The sequence below is a fragment of the Triticum dicoccoides genome, chromosome 6B (genome assembly GCF_002162155.2).
Source record: "Triticum dicoccoides isolate Atlit2015 ecotype Zavitan chromosome 6B, WEW_v2.0, whole genome shotgun sequence".
Classification (NCBI taxonomy): Eukaryota; Viridiplantae; Streptophyta; class Magnoliopsida; order Poales; family Poaceae; genus Triticum; species Triticum dicoccoides.
Window position 1 is genome coordinate 281,995,348 of NC_041391.1, and position 23,723 is coordinate 282,019,070.

Below are 23,723 nucleotides of genomic sequence, written 5' to 3' on the forward strand. Positions count from 1 at the left end.
GCCTCGCGAGGACCGCCCGCAAGGCAACGCAGGCCTCCCTCCGCTGCCGCCGCAGCCAAGGAGAAATGAGGACCGTCATCAGGACAAGGGGGCTGGGGGCTTTCAGGAGCCACGTGCGATCGCCTGCATCCTGGGCGGAGCTCAAGCCCTAGCCTCTCAACGCATCTTCAAGCAGTTCGCCCGTGAAGTAAATGTAGTCCTCCCCAAGCTCGAGGCCACACGCCCTCTCAGGTGGTCGGCGTGCACCGTCACATTCAGCTCAGCGAATCAGCTCAAGTGCGCGGCCACAGCCGGAGTCCTCCCAATGCTTTGTTCCCCAATCATCAGCAACGTGCTAGTCTCCAGGACCCTCATCGATGGCGGGGCAGGGCTCAACGTCCTATCCGTGGAAACATTCAACAATCTCCAAGTTCCCTACAACCAGCTTCAGCCAACCAAGCCTTTCTCCGGAGTCACCGACGGTTCCACGGTCCCGATCGGGCAGGTCCGCCTCCCTAACACCTTTGGGGCACGTGACAACTACCGCACCGAGCTCATCGACTTCGACGTCGCCCACATTCGCCTGCCATACAACACCATCCTCGGGTACCCAGTGCTGGCCAAGTTCATGGTCGTAACCCACCACGGCTACAACGTCCTCAAGATGCCAGGAAGTGGCGGAGTCATCACGGTGCCCTGCGAAGAGAAAGACGCGGTGTGCTCCCTGGAACGAGCCTTTCAGGCCGCGTCACTGGAAGAACCGGATCGCAGAAGCAGGAGGCTTCCCGAGACCGCCCCCAAGAAGAAAAAGACATCGTCCGGCCCGGCCCCTCGGGAGGCAGGCCCCTCAGGGCCCGCGCCTTCTCAGGGGGAACCTCCTTCCATTGCAGAGGGAAGCGCGCCCAGTGCCCTCCATAGGCAGGGCTCGGGGGCTCTCCCCTGGAGGGCCGCCGACCTCGCCAAGGTCACGAGGGAGGCGCTTGGGCACCACTTGGAGGCGTGTTTCGAAGCACGTTTCCCTCAAGAAGGAGCAAGGCAAGGAGGGCCAAAACCTCAGGAGTTCGTCAGCAAGGCCATTCAGGAGCTACAGGAGTCAAGAGTCATGAGAGGCAGCAACCGCTTACCCGCTGTGGCCCCTCATCCAAGCGAGGATGGTGGGCTGCGCGTCTGCATCGACATACCAGGGCTCAACCGAGCCGCCTCTCAGGAGCGCCTCTGGCCCTCACAAGTGGGGCGCTACGAAGGTCCACCCCACAGCTACGTTCGCATGACTTATGGCTTGCCGAACGTGGCTGCCACGTACCAGCGCCTCACGAGGGGCATCCTGGAGGCTCAAGAGGTCAGGCGTTCCGCAGCCCAGGCGGAGATGGAGATGATCCCCGAGGAGCCACCAGCACCTCCGGAGCCTCCCGAGGCCCCAGGGCCTGGGGGCTCGTGAGGATCGGCTCCCGCAGCCCACCGAGTCTGCCGCACCAACACCCCTTCATCGTCAACACTATCAGGTGACATCTTTCAAGTTTCGTTTCCAGCTGGGAGCGCCCTCAGGGCTGCATTTTTCCCAGGCCGCGTGGCTCCATCCCTGTGGCCTGTATCCCTTTAGCTCGTGTTTTTTAGCTTACTTTGTTGGGGGCGCCCCTCGGGCTGCATCATCCCCAAGTCGCTCGGGCTAGACCCAGCGGTGTGTACCCCTTTTACATTTATCTTTGGGCCATGCATTCGACCCATCATGCTTGTTATTTGGTACCTGTCCGTGGCACCTTTTCTTCCTTGATGTCGAAAGCTTGCACGTTAAAGGGGGGGTACCTGAGCATCGCGACTCAGGGCTCCTACCGGCTCTCCAGCCCTCACCCTCTGGCCTTGTCCACGGCACCGCGACCTGGCATACCAGCGACGGTTGAGACCAGCTCAAGGGCCGGGACCCGAGGACGTAGAGTTTCGACATCTAACCAAGCTTGCGCGTTAAAGAGGGGTACCTGAGCATCGCGACTCAGGGCTCCTACCGGCTCTCCAGCCCTCACCCTCTGGCCTTGTCCACGGCATCGCGACCTGGCATACCAGCGACGGCTGAGACCATCTCGAGGGCCGGGACCCGAGGACGTAGAGTTTCGACATCTAACCAAATTTGCAGGAACACACCCCAAGATAAGGCCCAGTGCCAGGCGCAACCAGCCTTGAGGTAGGGCCCCGTGAGTCCCGCGCTGGCTCACGGGTGCCCAGATACACCTCGTCAGGCCCTACCGTGCCAGCCACGTGTCAGGGCGGGGCTGTACACGCCCCGGGGGTTCCTCCCGGAGGGGAGCCCCCTCCCACGTACCAGTGGAAGCACCATGCTCCGCGCTGGCTGACGACACTGCCGAGGAGCGGCTATGCCCGTACACATACGAAAGAGCTATGCTCAGCGCTAGTGATAAACAACTGAGGGTGGCCCCGGGCCGCATCAACCTCAGGGAGCCCAGAGCTCAGTGTCTAGCCTCATCGCAACGCCTACCCTCGGGAGTGCTGCGCGAGGTGGTTGGGCACGGGGGCTGCGCCTGGGTCACGCCCAAACACACGCCACCCAGCCAGGTCCCCCGGGACTGGTTCGTCGCGCGTCTCTCCCCGAGTGGAGCCAAGGTATGAAGGCTGTTTGAGCGTCAAGGGGGACTCCTGAGCATCGCGACTCAGGAGCCTAACTGGTCACATAGCCCCTCACTCCTTAGTTCCGAAAGGCTAACGACAGTTGAGGTATGCGCGGGGCCGGGCTCTGCTGAGGTAGAACGGTAGATCCACCCGCATCTCGCCTCCCTAAGGAGTCACCCCCACATCTCACCTCCCTACTTGCTGTTCGAGCGCCAAGGGGGACTCCTGAGCATCGCGACTCAGGAGCCTAACTTGTCACGTAGCCCCTCACTCCTTGGTCCCGTCCTGGTTTCCGGTCGGGGCTAACGGCGGCTGAGGTATGCACGGGGCCGGGCTCTGCCGGCGTAGAACATAAGCAAGTAGGAAGGAATAGCGCAAATTTCAAGGAATTCAAAAGCAAATATTACAATCCATACTGTTATCACAACACCAAATGCATGTTTTAACGCCTCCCCAAGGCATGGTACATGTGCAGGAATTAAAAGCAGGACGGGAGCCACAACGGAGTCACTTGCCGGCGGTGGAGCTGCGCGGAGCGGGTTCGCCTCGTGCAGCTGCAGGGTCAGCAGCGCCCCGCTTCGGCTTGGTGCTGAAGGCCCGGAACTTCCCCAGCAGAGCCTCCACATGACCCTTCACGGCCTCAGCAGCGGCAGCGGCAAGCTCGCCGCTCACTGGCTCCAATAGGCTGTCGAGGTCGACGTTGGGGTCGCGAAGATAGATGTGGGTAAGGACCCGCGTCAGTGCTGCAGAAGACAAGGCACGCGCCTCGGCCTCAGCCGTAGGGCCAAGGCCAAGGGTGACATCCTCAAGAGCACAAACCAGGAAGGGAAGCAGCTTGGCGGGGCCGTCCTCGGCGCCGGCCAGCGGGTTCTCCAGGCCGCTCTCATAAAGCGTCTTCAGCGAGGTGCGAGTCTTCTCCTCCATCTCCGTGAAGGCCACGTGATCCTCGGCAAGAACCCGTGCCTTGCCGTCCAGCTCGACCTTCCTCGCCTCCAACTCTTGCTCCAGCGTGCCAAGGTGGTCACGGCGCTTCCTAAGCTTGGCGTCCCGGTCCTTGACGGCCGACTCGCAAGCCTTCATGCGTTCCTCCTGCTCTTGGGGTCTCCTCGGCGAGCTGGTCCCGCAGGCCCTGCAGCTCGCTCTCCAGCACCTTGCAGCGACCTCGGACATTAGCCACCTCCCCAAAGGCGGCATTGCGAGTAGCCTTCGCCCCAAGGACGGCTTGCTTCTCCTCGTCGCAGCCGTCGAGGCCTGGACCAGCGTCGTCCGAATCGAATCGTCGGAGCGAATCCAGCCAGCTCCAAGCGCCCGGCCACTAAACAAGGGTCGGCGCCCAGAAGATCCTGCCGCAGACGGTCCAGTTCGGTAGCAGCACGATCCAGAACAGTAGGAGGAGTCAGGGAAACAGCAGTCGGTGGAGTAGGTGGAGAAGACGGCGGCATGACCACAATGTCCCGAGGTGGAGCCTGCTGCGTCCCAACGGCTGTGGTTGCGGCATCAGGCAAGGGCACCTTAGGAGTCGCTTGAGCCGTGGGGGCTGAGCTCGCCCCAGCCGGCTCAGCCAGGCCTCGCGAGGACGCCCGGGCAGGAGAGGCCCATGCGTCACGGTCACCTTCTTTCGCGGGTAGAGGCGCTGCCCCGGATGGAACCTCAGGAGCTCTCTTCGACTTCTTTGCCGCGGGCGCCAGCCTAGCCGGGAGATACGAACGTCAACCCTCAGCAACAGAACAAGAAATAAGACAGGAATCAAGCACTTACAGGTCATCGCTCATGAGCTCGAGCAGCCTCCGGCCGTACTTGAAGCCTGAGAGCCGACTGCAGGGATCAGCCTCAAGGAGCTCGGGAGCAGGAGGCGCGTCCGCGGATCGCCTCGGGGCCGGGGCAGACCCGTGGGGGATCAGCCCGGTCCGGTCCTTCTTCGGGATCGGGGGCAGGCTCCCGCCGCCCTGCTCGTCATCATCCTCGTCGTCATCACTCGAAGAGAGGCGGAGAGCACGGGACCTGCGCCGAAGGGGGGGAGCCCTCAACTCTCCGTCGGTCGCCTCGGAGTCAGGCCCTTTTTCCCGCTCCCCTTCTTCCTTCTCTTTGCTGGAGTCGCCGGAGGACACGTCCACCGGGTCCTCGGGAGCCTCCGCGGGCACGGACCCGTCCCCGTTGAAGACGGGCATGGACTCCACTACCTGCTCCCAGTCCTCGCGGAGGAACAGGGGCGTAGGAGTGCCCTCCAACCTCGCCACGTCGCCCCCGACCAAAGACTGGAGAATCGCAGCCAGATCCTCATCGGCCAAGACCGCGGGGCTCGGGTGGGGCCTCCACATCGGAAGTGGGTACTGACGAAGCGGAGCCAGCTAGTGCTCCAGGAATTCCCTCACCAGCGATGCGCGAGTCAGCTTCGCCGCTGCCATGCTGGCCGGCCTCAGATCCGCGTCCATCTTCTCCAACACCAGCCTCGCGCGGGGGTCCACAAGCTCCACTTGAGACCAGTTGTCGGAGCTCGAGGGGTGCCCCGTGGGCAAGATCAGCCGAGGGTGGATGCACCCAGCATCTACCAAGGCCCACTTGCTCCTGAAGCCCTCAATCCTCTTCCCGGGGTTCGAAATGGCGATGGAGCTACCATACGCGACAAAGCTTGCGCACGCGGAGACGGGACCACGAGAGGTCCAGAGGGAGAAGTAGTGGCGCAACAAGGCCACCGAGGGCTTCACCCCTACGTGAGCCTCGCAATAGTAGGCGAAGATTTCCAGAAGAAGGACAGAGTTGGGGTGGAGATGCAGAGCTTGAAGCTTGTAATGGCGGAGGACAGAGTAGAAGAACTCAGAAAAGGGACGCGCCAAACCGGCAACAATGGCGCTCACAAAGAGTGGATAGAAGGTGCTCCCTTGGCCATCAGGGAGGGCAGAGCCGGCCTTGAACAACTTCGCCCTGTCGATGCCCTGCGCCGCCGCCATCTGGCACACCCGGGCAAGGCTCACCTCCGACACGTTCGGCGAGTCCAAGGCGGACGAATACCAAGCTCCGGCCGGGGCCTGGCGAGGCGCCATGTCTTGCTAGGGCACGCGGACGGAGTAGATCTGAAGATTTTGGAGGCAGGGAGGAGAGGCGCAAGAAAAGGGATCTGAGCAGCAACCGGAGAAAGCAAAGGAGGCAAATCCTAGACAGGTGCCGCTCCTTTATCAACTCGCGCGGTTGCTGAGGCGCCCACGTCCAATCAACCGCCACACGGCGCCCAAGGCCGCAGGCTGTTAGGGTCCGCGGCGCTTCGCACTTGCCCTTTCGCCTCTCTGCTCGGCCAAGTCCGGGGGTGCCTTGGGCCCGGGGGCTACTCTCGGCGTTCTGGGAACGGGGGTCCCCAGACTTGCCTGCCTGCGGCCTGCGGCGTGGCTTAAAGGGGGCCCAGCATGGCCCATCTTCATCAACACAAGCTCAAGACCCTCGCGAGGGGCCAAGCCTTGCGGGGCGGACGACAAGGAGCTTCCTCAGGCACGGCCTCATCGGGCTGGCTCACAAGAAATGACGACCAAGGGCGCCAGTCGGGCGCTAGCCCGCGCAGTGTCCTCCTTTCCTCTTTGGTGCAAAGGGAGCAAGCACAGGCGAGAGCATCAAGCAAAGGCATCCATTTCGGTGCAACAAGACCAAGACCAGCCCAACGGTAGGAAGGAAGTCATTGTGGAGCCCAAGCAGGCGTCACCACCAGAGCCTTTGACAGGCGAGGACCAACTTTAGTCAGGATAAGTGTACCCGATGTTCCCCTTCAAAATGGCCAATTGTTGGCGCCCTTCCCGCTCAATATTTGGGGAGAGGCCCAGAGCCTTTGCCTATAAATAGGACTAGCCACCCCCATGGTAGAGGCACCTGAATCGAGAGTGAGAGAGAGAGTGAGAAGGGCGGCTGAACTCCTCCTAGCAGTTCATCGTCCCAGCCAAGAACAGACCCTCGCGAGGCTGTTCTTCCTTGTATTGTTCATCAACAGCCCAAAAGGCAATCCACCACACCACACACTGGAGTAGGGTATTACACCACAATGGTGGCGTGAACCAGTATAAACTCTGTGTCTCTCGTGTTGTTCCTTCCGTAGTTTAGATCCTAGCGAGTCGGCGAGGAGCAGGTAGGTAGAGGGCGAAATCGCCGTGCGCACCCCAGTGTTCGAACCTCAAGGGTCTGCCGGAACCCGAAATCCGACAGCCTGCTCCCGCCGGGTGTGCAGCACCGTGGCCGCGGCGTTGTTCGAAGCTCTTGCTGCTGACCGCACCTGCCGCGGTGTGAGGGCAGACGGTGTTTGGCTGCATCGCCCGCACCCCACAGCGCCTTGCGGAGCGCGAGCTGCCTGAGGCGCAAGGTTGAGGTCGCCCTGGGCTGGCGGCATGGCATGGGCGGGCCACGCCGCCCAGCGGTCGGTGTTGGCTGTCGGGTCGCCTGACATCTGAACGGCGAAGCGACGAAACACGAGGCGGCGGAAGAAGGATTCCGGCGCACCCCTACCTGGCACGCCAAATGTCGGATTTTGGGTTCCGGCAGATCCTTGAGGTTCGAACACTGGGGTGCGCATGAAGATCTCTCCCCTACCAGCTCACGCGTCGAAGTCTCGCAAAGATCTAAGCAAGAAAGATGAAACACACAAGGGACACGAGATTTTTACTGCTTCGGGCCACCATTGTGGTGTATTACCCTACTCCAGTGTGTGGTTTGGTGGATTGCCTCAGGGGCTGATGATGAACAGTACAAACGGGAGAACAGCCTCGCGAGGGGCTGTTCTTGAGCTGGTGCGATGAACTGCTTGGATGAGTTCAGTCGCCTCTCTCTCTCTCTGGTCGATCTATTGTCTCGGTGTCTTCTGATGATCTGTCCTCGTGGTGGCTAGTCCTATTTATAGAGGGAGGCCCTGGGCCTCTTCCCAAATAATGAGCGGGAAGGGCGGCAACAAATGGCCATTTTGAAGGGGAACATCTAGTACACTTATCCTAACTAAAGTTGGTCTTTGGCTGCCAAAGGCTCTAACGATGACGCTGTCCTGGGCTCCATGATGACCTCCATCCTGCCGTTCTGCTGCTCTTGGTCTTGTTGCACCAAAACGGTAACCTTTGCCTGATGCCTTGGCCTGTGCTTGCCCCCTTTGCACCGAAGGGGAAACAAGGACACTGCACAGGCCGGCGCCCGCCTGGCGCCCTCCTTGCACCCTCCTGGTCTTCGATCATCATGGCTTGTGTCACGGGCTCCTCGGGAGGTACCCCGCCTTGATCTCTCCGCCTCCTCGCGAGCCTGCCTGGGGAGGCCGCTCCTGAGGAAGCTTCCTGTCGTCCGCCCCGCGAGGCTTGCTCCCTCGTGAGGGTCTTGAGCTTGAGCTGATGAAGCTGGGCTGCACTGGGCCCTGACTTGAGCCACGCCACAGGCCGCAGGCAGGCAAGTCTGGGGACCCCCGTTCCCAGAACGCCGACAACATCAGTCCTAAAAGCATAAAGACGGCAATCTTTTTCATGAGGGGCATCCCCTCCCAAAGATGCTCTTACAACCTTTGGGGCCGCGCCCGAGCTTCTGTATGCAGGATAAACAGCAGAGACACACGGGATTAGTCAGACATATCGCTCACCGCGCCCCCGAGTCACCTCCAGATGCATCGCTGGCATTGCTGTCACTGTCACTAGCATTGCCATCACCATCGCCAGCGCCACCGCCACCATCATCGACCACGCCACCTTCGTCCGCCGCGACTACCACCCCGTCACTATCGGACGCAAAGGCCCTGACAAGCGCATCCACGTTGTCCTCCACCACCGCGCCAGGTCACCCCGGATGGCCTCGGGCACCGGGGCGATGGTAGCATCAAAGTCGAAGTCAGGATTGGTGTTCTGAAGATGGCTGAAGACGCGGGAAAACGCGCGTCCGAGCAGGCCACGGCTCCTTTCCTCAACAAGCTGGTGAGCTCTCACGAAGCGGTTCTCCAGGCGCGTCACCATGTCAGTGAAGAAGCGGAGATGACTGGCATAGTTGGTTGTGTGGGGATGCAAGGCGTTCTCATTACAGATGTTACCTACGGCCGCGTTGGCCCTGTTCTTGAGGTATTGGAGCATGGGGCCGTGCACGTGCTCCAGCGTCCGCCGCTGAAGCATTTCATCCCTGTTCTGCTGCGTGATGGACTCGGCATCAGCGACCCGCTGCTGAAGAGGAAACAGCTCGGCACGGGCGGAGGCCAGCTCGGCCTCCGCCGAGACCAGGGCGGCAGCGGCGGCCTCTGCATGCCATTCTGCCTTGGTTAGCCTGGACCTGAGGGCGGCAGTCCTGCCCATGAACTCGGATTCAGCTAGCTTCAGCTTTAGGTCATACCTGCTCTCGAGATCTGCATGAGCCTCGGCCACACGGTGGTTGACTTCCTCCTGGACCCGGGCCTCGTGTACACCAACGGCTTCCTCTGCTTGGGTAACTTGGCGCTCCCTCGTCTCCAACTGCTCAAGATCAAAACTGCGCTCGGCGGCCTCCATCGTCAGCGCCTCCTCACGCTTCTAGAGCTCCTCCTCCTCGACTGGCGTCCTCCTCAGCGACGCAAGGGTGGCCTGGCACAGCTCCACTTGATGCTCCAAGGAGGCGCTCTAGGCTTGGAGCTCCCACGTGCACTTCTCTCCGATCTCGCGACGATGATCTGCTTCCTGGGCCTCCTCCAAAGCTCGGGAGCAGGCCTCTCGCAAGGTCGCAAGGGATGCTTCGGCCTTCGCGTTGTCAAGCTCGCGCTGGTGACGCGCGAGGTTGATAGCCACCTTCAATTTGCGTTGCTCCTCGATCAGCCGCAGGCCCTCGGCTTCAAGGCGCGCGTCTACATCCACAAGCTCTCCACCAAGCTAGCCCCTCGCGTCCATCTCCTTTTGGAAGAACTCATGGCAGACGATGCTTCATTCGCGCGTGAGCTTGAGCATGCTGCTGATGTCGTCCCCCATCGCTGGCACCATCGGTGGGATCCGAAGCGATTCGCGCCCTCTCGGCCGGGGGCTGGGGGCTGGTGCCCCCACGATCGCTGGCGCAGGCTCGCCACTTGAAGAAGAGCCCAGGATTTACGCCAACCAGCTGCCGTCCACGACCAGAGGAGGAGCCCTGGGTAGGCAGGCCGCGCTCCAGGCATGATTGCGAAGGAAAGGCGGCAAGGGCACGGGCTCAAGGCACCTTGCAGGCAGGCTTGCTTCTCCGGCTGACCCCGCGCCAGGGGCGCCGTGCAAGCTTGGGACGCTCAAAGCTAGCGATGAAGGCGAGGTCGGAGGAGGTTGCTTCTCAGGAGACTCCGCGGGCTCGATAGGAGGGATCCTGGAGAGCCACAGTTAGGAAGGGAAGCCGTGATTGGGGAGTTATAGGAATAAGGTACTTACTCATCTATGGCGATGTACTTTCTATGTTTCAACGGCCGGATGGTGCCACCACTGCAGCTCAAAGACTCCTTCCTCTTGCGGAGCATGGAAAAGTCCACGCGGAACTCGCCTAGGCGCTGGACATGGGGGCCAGCACGGCGCGCGGCTGGAGAGGCACCCAGGCGGTCGACCTCAGGAGCACCAAGCTGGGAAGAGCAATCAGGCCCTGCCTCATGCTGGCTTGCCGAGGCCTCAGGAGCTTCGGCCTCGGGAGCTGCAGGTTGCATCTCGCCCTCAACAACCGCCTCAGGGTGAGCGTCACGAGTTCCAGAGGATGACGGCTCGGGAACCCCAAGCGGCGTAGGCACCTCAACACCCGCGCCTCCGGCCTCAAGCGATGCTTGCCTCCCTGCACCCACTCTTGGGGCAAGCTCGGTGCTGGCGGAAATGAGGGGAGCCACCACGACAGGATTCTCGCGAGGCCCCACAAGGCCAACCGGGTGCAGCCCCCATTCGTCGAAGGAAGGCATCTGTCCCGCAAACTCAGCCCTGTTCGAGCAGAGTACAAGAGACAACCCTCTTGCGGCATATCGCTTGGTGAGGGGTTGCCGGTCAAGACTTCAAGCACCGTCCTCTGCTCTTCGGGCGAGAGCCCCGACTCCTGAACCCTCATGTGATCCTGGTCACCGGTCAGGGCCCACATCGACTGGGAATGGCGCTGGAGAGGGGCAATACGACACCCAAGGAGCTCCTTCACCACCTGGGAAGCGGTCACGCCAAGGTCCCTCAACCTCTTCAACAGGAGCCAGACGAAGGAAAGGTGAGGGATCGCGAGCCTTATGTGGACCCAGCCGGAGTTGGGGATGGCGGGTGACAACGGAGGCGAGAGCAGGGGGCTGAGCACTCCGACATCAACGTACACCCACCGCATCCGGAACCTGGAAGCTTAGGCACCCTGAGCACTGCGAGGGGTCGGTCAGATGTAGCGAGAAGAAATGGTGCGAGAGGGCAATGGAAGTAGCAATGCCCAATATTGGCTAGCAATCAAAGGAGAAGACGGCGAGAAGGGAAACGGATTGGGGATCAAGATGCAGCATGTGAATCTGGTAATGGGAAAGCACTGCGCTGAAGAGGCGGAGAAAGGGGGAACCAGGCCAGCCCACAAGGCCTCAACGAAGAACCGAACCTCAGTGGTTGTCCTATCAATGGAGGCTCGGGATGCAGGCCAAGCCGCCGTCTTTCCCCACTCATTGAAGCCGGAGGTGAGCGCAGGGCAGACCTTGCCCATGGCCTCCAGGTTGAGCACCTGCGACCGACCGTCTGCGGGCTCAATTGTCGAAGGGAAGCTGGCTTAGGACAGAGGCTTATTCCCCTTCTTCATGATAGTCGGTGCCATGCCAATGTAGGGGGCAGAGTGCAAGTCAGATTGGGAGTGGAAGCAGGGGTTTGAGGAAGAAGGGAGAATAGGAAGCACGCTGCCTACAAGGAGGAAGTAACTGTGTAGGGTGCCGTGGCCGCCTAGCCAGGTGGATATTGGGGTAGCATGGGGAAGTGGAGACGCCCATGTCCAATCAGTCACCATGCGTCGACCAAGGCCGCTGGCTATAGGGCCCGCGGCGCTCTGCACTTGCCCTTTGGCTTCACTGCTAAGCCAAGCCCGAGTGCGCCTTGGGCCCGGGGGCTACTGTCGGTGTTCTGGGAACGGGGGTCCCCAGACTTGCCTGCCTGCGGCCCACGGCGTGGCTCCACTAGTGGCCCAGTACGGCCCGTCTTCATCGACCAACACTCAAGACTCTCATGAGGGGCCAAGCCTCACGGGGCGGACGATGCGAGGCCTCCTCGGGAGCGGCCTCACCACGCGGGCTCGCGAGGAGGTGGAGAGATCAAGGAAAAGGACACCTCGCGAGGTTCCCATGACCCAAGCCATGACGACCAAGGCCAAGAAGGCGCCAGGCGGGCGCCAACGCGTGCAGTGTCCTCGTTTCCCCTTGGGTGCTAAGGGGGCAAGCGCAGGCATGGAGTACCGAGGCATCAGGCAAAGGTTTCCATATCGGTGAAACAAGACCAAGACCAGCAGGACGGCAAGATGGAGGTCACCGTGAAGCCCAGGACGGCGTCACCGCCAGTGCGTTTGACAGGCGAAGACCACCTTTAGTCAGGATAGCTTGTACTAGCTGTCCCCTTTCAAAATGGTCGTTGTTGGATCCCTTCCCGCTCAATATTTGGGGAGAGGACCAGGGCCTCTATAAATAGGGCTAGCCACCACAGTAGAAGGGGAGGGATCGATTCCTCCCTAAACAAACCACCAAGCACAAGAACACCTCTCCTCGCGAGGCTGTTCTTCCCTTGTACTGTTCATCATCAGCCCAAGAGGCAATCCACCACACAACACAGAGGAGTAGGGTATTACACCACAACGGTAGCCCGAACCTGTATAAATCTTGTCTCTCTTGTGTCGTGAGTTCATCGAGCTAGCTTAGAGATCGCGGCGATGCTGAGGGCGAGTTTCGGTAGGGGGAAATCTTCGTGCGCACCACAGTGATCGAACCTCAAGGGTTTTGCCGGAACCCGATATCCGACAGGGGTTCTGGCAAATCATAACGCAACAGACAATAGGCTCAGTGCACACTGTTTCCGGAAACAACGGAGATGAACTGTGTGCGATAATGAACGAGCAAAATTGTAAGGGAAGCCAAATTTCCTTTGTCGTTCGTTGTTGAGCTCTTAAAAACCATCGCACTGTATGGCTGCCCGGCCCCTCCTCCCCAGATCTCTCTCCAAGCGTCGTTCATGGCACCGCGGCGCACAATAACTGGTAAGGAAGCAATGGCATGCTGCCGCGCCACGTTCCTCACCGCCTGCAACTGCACACATGGTAAGGAAGCGATGGCATCTTGTCTAGCCAAGTTTGTCACTGCCGGTGGCCACACAGTTATGTGGCGGACTTTGAGGCTGCCATGGCCGAATGGGCGGTGGATCTAGAGGCGGCCAAAGCCGCACAAAAGGAGCGGAAAAGGCAGAAAGCAGTCAAGAAAAGAGAGTCCTGTCGCCGCAAGTAACAAGAGGCCGCACGCCGTGGTGAGGAGAGCTTGAAGAGATCGAAGCACGGTGGGCTGCCGCCTAAAAGGCCGGGAAAGAGAACGCCGGCGTCTGGCCAGCATGCTCCGATGGCAGCATGTGAGAAGTAGTTTAATTTTGTAGTATTAGAGAAAATGACCAGTAGTACATTAAGTTTGTAGTATTAACGTACAATGTCAGTAAGAGCATCCTTTGAGGGCTTTGAGTGTTGATTAGCATGTGTGCTGGTGTGCTTTTTTTGCGTTAATCATTAGAAGATCACAAAACACATGGTTTCTATGTCGTACCCATGTGCATTTTTTGTGTTAATGATCCATACTCAGTTACATGTATGATGTTTCCTAATAAACCAGGCGTACCATTGACCGAAAAAATCAACTACATGTGTACCTTTTTTGGAGACGGGATCTGCCAATTTTCTGTTTTCTCGCACACGAGTATTTTATGCGCTTCATCTGCATTGTGTGTTCCCCCGCCCAAGTTTCAAGTTTCGCAGCAAAATTTTCATTAGGCGTGCGATTTCAGAATTTATTCCTCCAACCACATCCCCACCCATCAAATTTCCTCAGTGACTCCCCCGCGCCTCCCCCTATCGACAGCTCAAACCGCTGCCACCGCAACCACAGATTCAACCACATCTATGTTCGCTCAGATCCAGTTAGGTAAGCCACCGATCTCTATCACGGCCCCAGCCTGATTGCTTAAATGGCAACTGCAAAATATCCTCATGCCTCCTAATCCCCACTGCCCCTACCTCCAGAGCATCGCCGCGCAAGCCAAACCGCATCTCATGTGGAGGTCGAGGTGCTAATGGAGGTCCATGGCACGATGGCCGCTGTGCGTGTTGACCCAGAGGAACACCTCGCCTCCACCGCCGCCGACATGGTGCAGGCTCTGGCCTAGATGAAGTGCCTCAGCGACTACCCCCAGGACTTAACATGTATGATCTGACCAGCTAAATCTTACCAATACCACTTGCTATGGCTATGTTTTATACGGTTGATGTATTAAGCATGTTCGTGCCTTGTTTATTTCCGTATTGCACACTGTGTGATGTTCAAGTATTAACTGTCCAGCTCAATTTCACAAATACCAGCAACAAACTTACAATACATGACTAAGGATATCACTAGATATGCTGCTCATTTGCTATTTTTGGTGAATGCTAACCCTGGTGTAATTCACATGCCTGTCCATGTACTTACGCAGGGTCATAACGGTCGATGTTGTTGTTTGCTATCGAGGTTAGCTGCATCCCATGTCTTACAGTATTTCACATCATTTGTGCAATTGCAGTTTAACTTCTACCATTTACTGGTTGCTTGTAGGTACACATGTCAGTGGCACTGATCCATGCTTCTACTCAGAGGAACAGCTCGCCTCCACCACCGGTGACTTTGGGATGGCTCTGGCCAAGATGAAGTGCCTCAACAACTACCTCTCAGGACTTACCAAGTATGTACTCACTAGTTCAATCTTACCAATACCAGTTGCAATTAATGGCTATGTTCTGTACGGTCGATGTATTAAGCATGTTCTAGTAAACATGCCTAACACGTTTTAGCTACTTTCCCTACCTTTTTGTAGACAACTGGGCCATTCTCTGCTCTGGCAGCACTTGCCTTGTGATGTTTAACTCTGCCAATTGCATTTTTATCAGTACCAGTTTCAATGGATATTAAGTCTGTTGCAATTAACAGTTGAATCCATTTTTAAACAGTTGTATTTCAACGGCTACAAACTCACAAAACATGACTTAGGATGCTGTTAAGCCTGCTGCAATTAACAGATGTATCAAGTTTTTAATATGTTCCTTTGCTACCATGCTACTCTCCACAATGAACATATACTAAGATGCTGCCCATTTGCTATTTTTGGTGGATGCTAACCTTGTTGTACTTAACATGCCTGTCCATGTACTTACGCAGGGTCATGACGGTCGATGTTGTTGTTTGCCGTCGAGTTTAGCTACATCCCATGTCTTACAGTATTTCACATCATTTGTGCAATTGCAGTTTAACTTCTACCATTTACTGGTTGCCTGTAGGTACACATGTCAGTGGCACTGATCCACGCTTCAACCCAGAGGAACAGTTCGCCTCCGACGCCGTTGACTTTGGGCGGGCTCTGGCCAAGATGAAGTGCCCCAGCAACTACCTCTCAGGACTTACCAAGTATGTACTCACCAGTTCAATCTTACCAATACCAGTTGTATTAATGGCTATGTTCTGTATGGTCGATGTATCAAGCATGTTCTAGTAAACATGCCTAACATGTTTTAGCTATTTTCCCTACCTTTTTATAGACAACTGGGCCATTATCTGCTCTGGTAGCACCTGCCTTGTGATGTTTAACTCTAGCAATTTCATTTTTATCAGTACGGGTTTCAATGGCCATTAAGCATGTTGCAATTAACAGTTATATCCATTTTTAAACACTTGTATTTCAATGGCTACAAACTTACAAAACATGAATTATGATGATGTTAAGTCTGTTGCAATTAACAGTTGTATCCATTTTTTAGTCCGTCCCTTTGCTATCGTGCTACTCTTTCGCAATGAAGATATCACTATAGATGTTGCCGTTTTATTACCGTTTGGTATTTTTAGTGGATGTTAACCCTGTCATAGTTAACACTGGCTTTCCATGTACTTACACAGGGCTACAATGGGCGATGTTGTTGTTTGCCGTCGAGGTTAGCTGCATCCCATGTCTTATACACAATCTATTCCTAAATATAAGTATTTTTTAGAGATTCCAATATAGACTACATAAGGAGCAAAATGAGTGAATCTAGATTCTAATCTAAACTATATCTATTATTCTATATACATCCGTATGTAGTTCATATTGAAATCTGTAAAAATACTTGTACTTAGGAACGTAGGTAGTTGTATTTTAAATCATCTGTGCAATCTCAGTTTAGCTTCTAACATTTATTGGTTTCTTGTAGGTACATATATGAGCGGTACTGATCCACGCTTCGATCCCTTTTCTGTATGGGGTAATGAGATATTCATGAACAAGTGTCAAGTGAGGAAAGAAAGATTGTTAGGCGAAAGAAGCAGGTGATGGGAATTAATCTTTTTATTTACACTTTGTCCAAGACAACAGTGAACTTTAGGATGGTAAGTAATGTGTTGCTTTTCCCCCCTGCCCACAACAAGTTACTCTAGTAGACCTCAGTATTTGATATTTTTCCCTTTTCAGTGGTTTCCGAAGCTATTTACTGATGATTACCTTGCAAACTACATAACCGGAGTGGACACAACTAAGGTTAAAGTATATAATTCATGCTACCATGATAATGCTCTAGAAATCTTCTTGAAGGCGGTGAAGGATGGGCGGGCGATCGTCACAAGGGGTTGGACAAAATTTGTTCGTGCCTATGGCATGCAGGAAGGCATATTATGGTCATCCCGCTTCTTCAACACCATCAGCAGTCAAAATGATTTAAACTTGTCTCTTTACCTTTACCGCCTGCAAATATTGTGGTTAATCATAGTTAATTGCTATGTAATCCTGTAATTACTGCACATATTGTACTGACAATTTTATTTATGGATTCCTTGTTGAACCATTGTGCTGAGAATTTGAATTACACATTTCATATTTCAAAATTTCCAATTCAAATAATAAATTACAGGAAAAAATAAAAATATACAGGAGCGAATAAAATAATGTGCACATGGTTAGAAAGAAAACAACGTGTGCGATGAAAAAAAGAGAACAGACGGTTCTTTGACGTGAAACGTTTGCGATGCCCGACGGACGCACACGCGGTTTCGTCTCATATGCGTGTGCGATTCATGGTAATACGACATCAAACCAGTGTGCATGTGTGATAGGAATACAATTCACACACAGTTATGAAAATGGACACGATGGCGTTAGTAAAGGTACCACACACATTTTACATTTTTGAACCGTGTGCGATAACGTACCTATCACAAACATATCGGGAGATTAAATGTTGACGTCCACCTTTTTCACACGACTATGGCGGCGTAATCGTTTGGGATGTCTCTCTGATCAGAAATGCAACCTCAGATGTAACGTGTGGGACTGGGGCGGCTTCTCATACATTTATTCTATGGCGATCGTCAGTAGCCGCTCGCCCATCCCCGACGGTTTCTAGGTCGTGTGGGAAGGACCCCCCTATCGCCCACACTCACTTGGCGACGGTTCCAAATGCCGTCGTGAAAAGGGGTTCAAAACCGTTTGTATAGCACCTTACGGTACCAGTGATACCACATCATATGCATATTCTGCAAAACCAAGTTAGACGTCCTCTAATCGGTTTTAGCAAAAAATTTACTTATGCGGTTAACCAGTTTTAACAAGTAATACTAGCTACCTTTGTCCGCTATTAGGCGATGATTTTTTATGCTAGCTTAAGTTTCGGGGTATGCGAAAGAAGAGACATAATCCAAAGTCTCGTCCCCCACACTAAATTTCATCTAATACATGTGACCCCCTAGAATATCATCCATCTTCAACACCCTCTTCTGTACGGGACGGTTCACTATTCTCAACTATGGTGAGGCCCAAGGAACTGCTTCCGGATCATCGACAGCCAGAGCTGATCGATCATCAGAACCTTGTAAAAGCGACACCATGCTGTCGAGGAATTGAACCAAAGCAACACTCGAGGGAAGTGTAGCAAGAACATCAACCTTCACACTGACATGTGATCTAGATCGCAACCTGCACCTACTCATATAACTTCTGATGATGCCACTGTTGGGAAATGTAGTAGAAAAGAAAAATTTCGCACCTACGATCACCCAAGATCAATATGAAGATGCATAATGGATTGGGATCACGATCCTTACCGTAACTGAGTTGCAACGAAAGAAGAACATGTCGCTGTAGATCGTACTTGGAGTCCCTTAAACCATAGATTAACGTTCCAACGAAGCGCCCATGAACAATCCCTTGAACCGAAGATCGAAAGCACGACCTCTCTACTTGGTTGCAAGTGTGCAACCTTCATGATTGGGCAGCGCTTCACCAATCATCTCCAGAGAATTAGAGGGAGGATATTAGAACCACACGGGGTTTATAATTATGAGGACAAGATGATTAGCCTATCTCTAACTAGTCAACTAGGACCAACTAGAACTGGAACTAGAAGAACTAGAGGAGGCTCCCAAACTTGTGTAGTTCAAAGGACAAAATTGTTGGAAATATTCCCTAGAGACAATAATAAATTGGTTATTATCATATTTCCTTGTTCATGATAATCGTTTATTATCCATGCTAGAATTGTATTGACCAGTAACTCAAATACATGTGTGGATACATAGACAACAATATGTCCCTAGTGAGCCTCTACCGGACTAGCTCATTGACCAAAGATGGCTATGGTTTCCTAGTCATGGACATAAGTTGTCAATTGTTAATGGGATCACATCATTAGGAGAACAATGTGATGGACAAGACCCAAACTATGAACACAACATATGATCGTATCAAGTTTAGGTCTATCGTTTTCTGCATGTCAAGTATATGTTCCTATGACCATGAGATCATCACTACAAAAAAAATACACTTCCGTGATGATACTTGTTTGTCACAGTAGGTCGTGTTTTTTGTCATGCATGTACATCCATGACGATTTTATGACAGAATCAAGATAGTCATACCTGTGCTGTCGTAGAAGTGTTCCATGACATTACCAAAATTATCATCACGGAAGTGTCCACTTCCATGATGATAAATCGCACATCACAGAAATGCTTTCGTCAAGGGTGACCGACACGTGGCATCCACCGTAACGGAACGCCTTTAAGCTATCGGGTCGGGTTTTGGATCTGATAACCTGTTAACAGCCCCGACCAATGGGAAATTTCCACGTGTAAAATTCTTATTGGCCAGACAAAACACGTGTCAGCTCGTCAGTGGGTTAGATAGGCGCCTATGATATGTCGACACGTGCCACGGCCCACCACTGGCCCATTTATCTTACAAAGTCGGCCCGTTTGACTTGGTCAAAAGTTAACGGGCTGGCCCATGAAAAGCCTGTTAACGGTCTCTTCGCAAATAGCCCTTTTTACGGCCCGTTAACTCACGACCCGTTAGGCCCTAAAGGAAATCAGCCCAACAACGTCATGTGGGCCGTCGAATATAACACCAGCCCATTTCACTTTCGGCCCATGTATGGCCCATGACGTCTTTCAGCCCATATGAGGCCTTCGTATCTTTTGGCCCTTTACAGGCCCACGGTGACTCTAGCCCATAATGAACAGTAATTTCCTTTGTACCCGTTAACAGCCCGTGATTTACATGGGCCGTTTCCAGCCCGTGTTAGCTTTCGGCCTATTGACGGCCCATACGTTCTTAGGCTCCTTTTCGGCCCTCGATTACTTCCGGCCCATTACTGGCATGTTCCCCTAATGGGCCAAATTCGGCCCATGGCAAGAGTCGGCCCGTTACTGGCATGTTCCCCTAATGGGCGAAATTCGGCCCATGGCAAGAGTCGGCCCGTTACTAGCCTGTTACCCTAATGGGCCAAATTCGGCCCATCGCAAGAGTCGGCCCGTTTATGGCCTATTAACCCGTTGCGCCGTTTCCAGACCGTCCTACATTCTGGCCCATTAACGACCCGTTATGCCTGTGACAAAATTAAGCCTTTGTAGTCCTAAGGCCTGTTAACGGCCCGTTACCGTGCTGGGACAATACCAATTACGCCCGATTACGGCCCATGTAGACCCATTTATCCGACGGCCCAAGGCCCACCGATTACAAGCCCATTCATCAACGGCCTGAGGCCCACCGATTACAGGCCCATTTATCGACGACCCATAGGAGACCCATGGATCCTACGGCCCGTTTATGGCCCATGGTAGTTGTGGCCACTAGCAAACCAGAGAAACCTTGTGCATCGCGAGTTACTAGGAACATCTAGTATCAAGAAGAAGCGGTCAACTAGTGTCTTCTCTGGGATGAATACCGTGCAAGCAGAGACGTAAGATTTGCACGAATAAGGGAAGAGGAGTACCTTCTTCGGTTGCCGGTGTGGTCACCTCCACATGTCGCGTTGATCTTCTTCTTTTTACAAGGGAAACAAATGTTCTGGAGGGTGCAGGCTTGGACGAACCCATGGCCAAATTGTTGACTGTGTTGCCGTGGCCGTATGTCGGCGGAGGGGAAGCAGATCCGAGGCGGCGAAGGACAGCATAGCAGGAACAACCCTGGTGCGGTGGAGGGTGGCGAAGTTGGAGCGGCAGTGGTGAGGCACAGGACAGCGTGGTTTAACTGGCTCGGGTACGGATGGCTCGGCCTCGGCTTCAACTACTAGCCATGGAGGGCGTTGCGGTTGAGGTTGAGGTGGACGACGATGTCGGGGTATCGGCTCCGGCGTTATGGAGGAGGGCGGCGGTTGATGGGTGGGATGGGGTGGCGGACGGAGGACGCCGGGGTTTCGCGGCTGGTGGAGAGCTAGTTTTGGCACCCATGGAGTACGAATGGGGAATTGGACGGGTGGGGGGGAACCATGTTTCGGTCTGGGACGCGCTTGTTTTTGGCTTTTTTGAACAGAAGATGGGACACGCTTGTTTGAAATTTGGGGAAAGTACAAACTTTGCCCCCCTCTTAAATTTCGGACCTACTGCGGGTCGGGGGTAGGATGGTAATCCCAGGTGTCCCAAATAGTGGGCGGGAGCAATTTCGGCCGCGCGCACGTGTGCTTAGGCGGCCATTGTGTATGAATGTTTTTCGGAGGCGGTTGCGTGGCGTCTAGATGAATCTACAAACCTACCCCGGTTTAGACCTTTGGACGTCGGGCCGGTAGGTTTCACAGGTCAGAGTAATTAGAAAAGTAATTTCCTTGTACTACCAAACAATTGGTCTCACGCGGTTTCGGGCGAGTAGAGGCTCTTTTGGCGCTTCCTTCGAAATTTTGGAACACAAGCATTCATGTTTAGAGTACTCTTGAACTATGAGGATTGACCTAAATAGACAACGTTATATTTGACCTTGTATGTTTGAAAACCTCATTAAATTATCCGCTTCTTTTTGAAATTTTGACAATTGAAAATCCTATAACTACGATTATTTTGGAATGGAGGAGCTAAATTTGAATCTATTTTGTACACGACTACATATGCTATTATGTACAAAATCAAAGCAAAGATTGGTGCCCCCATAATTTAGGTATGGTTTACAAATGCCATGATATCAAATTCAAATAATTGAATGGACTTCATGTTGAATTCGATTTTTTTAAACCACCTTAAGTCGAATTCAAATGTATGCTAGTTCATAGGTAGCTATTTATAATGTCCATTGTGTAACTTTCGTATGTATAATGTGCTTTACACACACAACAGGAACTGTACTCATGTTTATATTCGATTGCTAAAGCGATGCATTGTCTGGAGTTCAAAATACTAACTATGTGGATCAATTGTGTCGAATAATAACATAGACATGCTCAAATTTGATAGAATCTAGATGTCTGATGGATCAATGACTGCTCCTTACGCGAATTGCAAATATCATGATCCCATCCTAATATTTGGATACAATTTACATCTTTAATCAATGTGTACAGTAGTCTTTTACGTGTAGTTTCACTCTCCATCGGTGGTCTCTCACACATTCTCACACACTCTCTGCCGAGGTGTCTTTCTCGCACACATGCTCTAGATATAACCCTCCCTCCCTCTCGTAACCATTTACAACTGTTTTCACTAACCTTTATCACAAGCACTCTTCCTCTCGCAAACATACACATGCACAATCCTCATCGACCCTTTCTATATACATGGACCTGCCTACGTGTCTCATGTACGCACATTATCTTTACGCCTGTCTCTCACACATTGTCTCACACCTCTCTTCCTAATCGACGAGTATGATTCTAGCAGAGCATTCTATAGGATGCCCCTTAAAGTTAGGTTGGATGAATAGTAATATCAGAGATAAAGGGGTTACCTTAGTCCGAGAACCTAAGGTTACAAATCCTAGCCAGCTTTGTCAGTGGACACAGAGTCCTTCACAATTCTGCTATCTTTGTCTTGTACGACTAGTCATCCATGGGTCTTCCTAAATGTGTCATGGGCTGACCAATGTGGTGCAGGACGGAACCGAACGAAGGGCCTCACCTCGACCCATGGGACCTCACGCGGTGACACACCCTCTGCCCCCACGTCTCATTATCTTCTCACACCCACACATACCAACACAAACACCACACACACAGAAAATTTCTCCTGGTGCCTCTATTCCCTCCCCCCTTGCATATACACACTCAAGGGAATGGAATCTCTTGTCGTGACGTCATATTTGTCTCTCTCTCTAGACCACTCTCATTTCTCCTGCTATCTCTCCCACTCCCCCCCCCCCGTCGTCCCCTCTATCGATGCCTCTCTCGAATACGTAATACACACACATACCTCTCTAGGCCCCGCCAAATGCATCAACTACACATTCACACATGTTACATCACGTACCCCATTGATCTAAAAAGCCCTCTCTTCATGCTTATTTCGCATACAACATTCCTTTTGAATAAAGTGCGGCCAAAAAATTATTTTAGAGTTTCTACATATATACAACATTACAAAGTTATATGGAGGAGTACGAATGCTAATTTGCATATTGCATGGTGCCCACAATGATATTTATTCCACACTGTGAATTTGTATACTTTTATACTATATACAAAGTTAGTCATAATAAAGAGAAACGAAGAGCATCTCTCTCTCCATCGCATACCCCCCCTGTACGCCCCTTTCACGTATGCACACAAAACTATCTCCAGGTCCTCTAAAAGTAAGCCCCCAAAAAATTCACGCGTGTTTCATCTTTCTGTCGCGATATATGCAATGACGATCATTGTATTTGAAGCAAAAGCACCATAAATACATTGGACTTCATAATCCACTCATTACGGTCACCGTTTACGTTTAGTGGTTATTATACAGTCACGGGCTCACCGTACAACTCTGTATTTGCTCATGACATGACTAGTTGACTAGTTAAACGCTCCACGTGGCACCTCTAGTGTTGCATCACATTATCTCACTACCATCATGTCCACCTGTAGACTTGTATCTACTCTACATCTACACTCTTATAAAATACATAAAATACACTCTTATAAAAAACAGAGTTGGTGATGATGGTGTGCCTGCCATCCTGCAATATAGGTCGTCTGATTTATATCTGACGGATAGGAAAGAAACTATGGCAATTTTGCGAAAAGGTACCCACACACCTCTCAACAATTGCAAATAAGGCCTTCCATCGTTCATCCTTTTCTCTCACAAGATAAACAAGTCATACAAATGCATCTTGATGTTGTGTGCAATGCACAGGCATCTTGCTAGTAAGAATGAAAACAAACGACAAAAAAAATTGACGATGGTTCGAAGTCATGACCGCGGGCACAGCGGACAAGGTGGCCTTGTATTGGTATGCTGAGACGTATGTTTTAACACACAGGCGCTGGTGTGGTGATTATACAAACACGCACGCATGCACACGAACTGCATCCATGCAACACTCACACAAACACATGCACCCACGCACGCACGCAACACTAACACATACACAGCAGCCGCGCATGCACGCAACACTCACATGCACACATGCATGCACACACCAGTACACCACACGACCAACACACACTCTCACGCTGAAGTGCTCAACCTACACGTGCATGCGCACACATCAGGCCCTGACAGACACATACACAACCAGGTTATTCCCGCA